Below are 6,374 nucleotides of genomic sequence, written 5' to 3'. Positions count from 1 at the left end.
CAATGAATAAATCATTGGTTTTGCAAAATTCTATCATGTGACATCTGGCATAATTTCTGTCACCAAGGCCATATTTTCCAACTTCCAATGATTCTCTCTCTCTTTTTTTTTTCCAAGTTTTGTGTTCCAATCATCCATAATCAATACATCTTGATTGCATGTTTCATCAATTTCAGACTGCATAAGGTGATAAAAATCTTCAATATCTTCATCTTTATGTTTTGTTATTGGTGCATTAACAGTAGTATTAACTGGTCTTTCTTGCAGGTATAAGGATATTACCCCATGACTGACAACATTGTACTTCAGACTAAATCTTGAAATGTTCTTTTTGACCGTGAATACAACACTATTTCTCTTCAATTTGTCATTCCTGAAAAACTAGATCATATGATTGTCTGATTCCAATGGCCAATACCATCCATTTCAGCACTAATGTGTAGGATATAGATTTTTATGCATTTTATTTCAATTTTGACAGCTTTTAGTATTTCTAGATTCATACTTCATACATTCCATGTTCTTATTATTAATGAATATTTTTTTTACCTATTTCTTCCCATTTTGAATTGTGTCCCATGAACGAATGAAGGTCTTAAAAGCTTTACTCCATCCACATCATTAAGTTTAACTCTGCTTTGAGGAGACAGCTCCTCCTCAGTCATATTTTGAGTGTCTCCCAACCTGAGAGGCTCATCTTCTGGCACTGTAAATGACAATAATTTACTGCTATTCATAATGTTTTCAGTTGCCACTGTTTTCAGAATCAGATAGCCTCATCTTTCTTCACACTCTGTCTCAGTCTAGGAGCTTGGCTGAAACCTACCCACTGTGGGCGACCTTGCTGGTATTTGAAATACTACTGGCACAGCCCCCAGCCGTACAGCAACATGTAAGCCATCACAGTACAACACACTGAGAGATAAGTGCTGGAATATTCTTATAGAACCCTTCAATATTGCACCTCGAGGCTTGATTTTTTTCTTCATTTCTTTCAGCTTCAGACATTCTGAACTTGTCATTCCCTTTTGGTTTTCTAACTCCAGGTCTTTGAACATTTCATTACAATACTTTACTTTGTCTTCTTGAACCATCATTTGAAATCTGCTGTTCAGCTCTTTTATTTAATCATTTATTCCATTTTCTATAGCTACTCTCCTTTAAGAGCAAGTTTCAGAGTCCCTTCTGACATCAGTTTTGTTCTTCCTTTTCTGTCTTCTTAATGAACTTTTGCATTCTACAAGTATGATGTTCTTAATGTCATTGCACAAATTGTCTGCTGTTTGGTCATTGGTGTTCAGTGCACCAAATATAATCTTCAAATGGTCTCTAAATTTAGTTGAAATATAATCAAGGTCATACTTTTGCTCTTTTGGTCTTGTTTTAATTTTCTTCAGCTTTAAGTTGAACTGGTATATATGTAATAGATTACCCATTCCACAGTCAGTCCTGACCTTGTTCTTTCTGATTATATTAAGCTTTTCTATAACCTCTTTCCATAGATATAGTAGATTTGATTCCTGTGTATTCCATCTGACAAAATCCTTATGTATAGTCAACATTCATATCTTTGAAAAACATATTTGTAATGAAGTCCTGGGTCTTGCAAAATTCTGTCATATGATCTCTGGCATCATTTCTTCATCAAAGCCATACTTTTCAACTACCAATGCTTTTCCGTTGTTCCTGCCTTTCTCATTCCAATCACCAGTCATTATCAATACATCTTGATTGCATGTTTGGTCAGCTTCAGACTGCTTCTTCTAGACTCTGGATATTCCTTAGCTTGGAAATACATCTTCATATGACTATCCTTCCTTTTTGTTTTTCTGTCTCTCTCTCTGTCTCTTACAAGGGCACCACTTAGATTGGATTAAGACATATTCTACTCTAGTATGAGGAGGTCTGGTAGTGTAGTGCCTAAGGCACTTGACTGCTAACCAGAAGGCTGGTGGTTAAAACCCACCAGCCACTCTTTAGAAGGAAGGTTGGGCAATGTAGTTCCATAATGATACCACCTCAGAAACCCAAGGAGGGGTTGCTGTGAGTCGGGTCCAACTTGATGGCACATAATAACAACAATTTTCCTAGTATGACCTCATGTTATTTTAACTGATAATATATTCCAAGATTCCATTTATGAAGACCCTAGATATTCCTTAGCTTGGAGATACATCTTCATATGACATCCTTCCTTTTTGTTTTTCACACTCACAGGTTCTAGGGGTTAGGACTTCAACATATTAGGATTGAGACCTACTCTACTCTAGTATAACCTCATGTTACTTTAACTGAAAACATATTCCATGATCTCATTTATAAATGAGGTTGCACTCACAGATTCTAAGGGTTAAATTTCAACATGTCTCTTTGCTAGACACAATTTAAATCATATAAGTCTAATACTTGCTTTTTTTCCCCTTCTTTACTTATGTCTACGTGTTCCTCACTTCTAACACATACTTGATACAGCCATATTGCTTTAATAACTTTAACTTGGCCATCCTGAAATTTAGAATGTCTACCAAGAGAATTAACTTTCCTCAACTTATGTACAACACTTAATGCTTAAAAATGTTGTTGTTATTGTTAGGTGCTGTTGAGTTGTTTCCAACTCATAGTGACCCCATGCACAGCAGAATGAAAGACTGCCTGATCCCATGCCAGCCCCTTGATCCCTGCTATACTTGAGCCCATTGTTGCAGCCACCGTGTCAATCCATCTCGTTGAAGGCCTTCCCCTCTTTTGTCGACCCTCACCCTTATCCAAGCATGACATCCTTCTCCAGGGAATGGTCCTTAAAAATGAAGCTATACAAAAATCAAATCCTGAAAGGAGATCTGGCTTAAGGCAAATAAGAGTGGAACTATATTATTCATTCCTTCAATTTTTTTCAGCTAGACTTATTCATTGTAACTGTAAATCACCCTTCTCAAAGTTGCTTCATAAGAAATTCAATACAGGAGGAGTATGTGAAGGTGTTATTTACTCCTCAGAACAGGAGTGGCATGCATGAGAAAAGAATAGTGACTCCCAAGTAATATGTATTGCAAAGTCCAATTATGCCTAATTTGTAGATGAGGACTGCAGGAGTCATTTGATAAATGATTACTGGGTGGTTATTCCTCTGTAATTTCTTGTACATAAACTGTTCTGCAAAAAATGGATTCAAGGCTAGAGGATATGATTAGTATATTCTGGTGTTTGCCACATGTTCATTGTGTAGATCTATCAATCTCCATCATGCTTATTCTACTGCTTTGGAGATTAACATTCCTGGAGTTATATTTCTAAGTACAAAGGGATACCTACTGAATCAAAGCTGACTTTGCTCTCAGCCCTCAGAATGTGCTGACTTCATTTGACACTGCTATCTGTGACAGGAGAGTCTTGGCTTCATGAATAATGATAAGTAAAGCATTACAATAAATGTGGACTTGGTAAGTGAACAATGTCATTGTGTGTGTTCTCTACTCAGCTGGGAAGATGAGAGTGGCAATTTATAGTAGAATAATCTGGTGTCTGGTCCCTGTGCAGAAATTAACTATATGGCTTTTTAGTGGGTATTTCAGGAGGCTGTCATGCTTAAGAACTTTGAGAAATGATTATCAGATAAAGGACTCGAATATGTGTTAAATGATGATTTAAATAGGCGTACAAGAGCAAAAGTAGAAAAATCTTGAGTGATCCACTTATGAGTTGAAGGAGAAATTAGATTCTAAAGGTTATGATTATATTTCATATGGCATACAATAACCTTCCCACTAAATCTGCTTACAAATTCTAGCTAAAAAATGTGGTGGCATAATTATTATTAGAAAAAGACTAAAAAGAAATATCACAGTTTCATTTAATGTTAAAATCCTAGCTTTATTGAGTTATTAAAAAAATAAGCTCAGTGATATCGAGTCAGTTCTGACTCATAGCAACCCCTTTTGGGATTCTGAGGCAGAAAACCTTTACAGGAGAAGAATGCCCAGTTTTTCTTCCATGGAGTGGCTGGTGGGTTTGAACTGCCAACCTTCTGGTTAGCAGTCAAATGGCTTAGGCACTATGCTGCCAGAGCTCCATTGAGTTATATATGTTTTGTTCTTTGGTGAAAACCAGAAACGTGGAAAGTTCTATTATTCCAGCTTTGCAAAAGACTAGTATTATTGTTCCCAAGGGTGTAGAAAGATTAAAAAAAAAGAAATCATGTTTTCCCCAACATGAGAAACTGACATTTTCATATGGAGGACATCAGCAGTTTTGTAAACACAGTGAACTCAGTGGATATTATATTCTACAAAATCATTCTCACTATATGAACAATGCAATCCTTTTATGGATTTTAAAAAATAGCATGCATGAGAAATACATCTCTGACCAAGTAATAATTTTGGACTAATTATGTTACTTTGTCTAAAGCTGAAATACAATGAAGTTTGAATTCTAAATCATTACTCTGGATATGTTAACAATTACATTATGTTTATTTAAATGATTTTTATCCTATTAAGGAAAATTACTTGTCTTATTTTAGTAGAATGGGAAGGAATCTTTTATTCCCATCATAAAATAATAGTCATTATCATGTTTAAAAGAATGAATATTATCATCTGTACCTATTTTTTCTGCCCATTATTTTTGAGTTTTTATTGCACATACTTTTTTATTTAGTTACTTTTTGCCTTCCTCATTAGATATTATATTCCTTGAAGCAACATCTATGGTTTATTGTATTTGCATTTTTTTTTCTTTTTTTTTTTTTTTATTAGGATTTGGGTGAAGATTTACAGAGTAAATTCACTTTTCATACAGCAGTTCACATATACTTTGTCTCATGTCATTGACCAAAATTTACAAAGCAGCAGCTCCCCTCCCACTTCCTCCCCATAGTTACCTCCTCCCAGTGTCCATCCCTTCATACTCTTCTGCACCCTGAGCTATCTCCCTGTGCATTTTTGACATTGTATTAAGTTAAATAACTGTTGTACATTTTGATTTTTACCTTTGGTTAGCTCCTTTAATCATGGATAAACTGTCATAATGAAGAATATTATATTTGCTATTCAATTGACTTCTCTTTTGTCACCAAATTTAACATAGAATGTTAAATCTTTACTGAAATGAAATGATTCCTAGCCCCCTCATCTACTTTACATTTTCCAGTAATTGCATTTCCCTAATCTTTTTCACTGCTATTCATAAGATTTTCTATGGCCAATTTTTTCAGAAGTGTATGGCCCAATCTTTCTTCCTAGTCTGTCTTAGTCTGGAAGCTCCACTGAAAGCTGTTCATCATGGCAGACACTTCTGGAAAATACTGTGACATAACTTCCAGCATCATGGCAACACAGAAGCCACCACAGAATGACAAAGTGACAGATGAGTGGTAGACCAGGCAGTGTTCCGTTCTGTTGTGTATAGGGTTGCTATGAGTTGGAGCTGACTTGATGGCACCTAACGATAACAACAACAATCTTCTGTTGGAGTCCCAAGGTGGCACAAACAGAGCCTCTGAATAAAAGCCTGGTGATCTGCTTCCAAAAGTTTACAGCCTTAAAAGCCTGATGGAGCAGAGATCCATTCTGTAAGACATGAGGTCAATGTGAGTTGGAATCAAATCAATGGAAACTAATACTGGTAATATTCTATTGTTTCTACCAGTTAATTCTCCTATTTGGAAGCAGTAGAGTGAATGACTGAGAGTCCAGGCTGGGCTTACATTCAGTTCTTGGCTAGCACCATAGCACATTGTAACCTTGGGGATTTTCCTTAATCTCCCTTTGAGTCTTTGATTATTACTACCAATCATACTTATAAACTACACAAAAAGTATAAAAAGGATTGGTTGACCAATTTAGATTTTCACACATAATATAAAATTCATAAGGTTGGAGAAAACATGAGTGTTATAGAAGAACAAAGAAGACAGAGATGTTTATAGGCTGAGTTTTTTTCTGTATTAGGTTTCTTTGAATTTTAAAATAGTTCGACATTATATGATACTCTATCTTTCTTTACACTAGAACTTTTTGAACTAAAATGGCCTTTATAAGTCATACTATTCTGCAGAAGCCTAATTTGAAATGATTTGAGAAAAATGTTAAAGATACTGCTAGACAACAATTGTTATTGCGCAATTAATGATATTTAGATAGGAGAGTAAACATTTAAAAAAAAAAAAGATAACTTATTCTCAAGAAGAAAATATCTGGTTCTATTATAGGCATGAGAAAATTCACATTTCTGAACTATTTAAGCATTTCTTTCTCTCAAAATATCCTGAAGGATATGTGACCAAAAACACCACAGTTATGGGAAATTTTAATTTGTAAGGTTCTGTTTCAGTGCTATCCCAATCAATAAGCCATATATTTTAAGTTTAAAAG

The sequence above is a fragment of the Orycteropus afer genome, unplaced genomic scaffold (genome assembly GCF_000298275.1).
Source record: "Orycteropus afer afer isolate SDZICR_OR568_19922 unplaced genomic scaffold, OryAfe1.0 scaffold00357, whole genome shotgun sequence".
In the NCBI taxonomy this organism is placed as follows: domain Eukaryota; kingdom Metazoa; phylum Chordata; class Mammalia; order Tubulidentata; family Orycteropodidae; genus Orycteropus; species Orycteropus afer.
Note: the sequence above shows the minus strand (reverse complement) of the source record.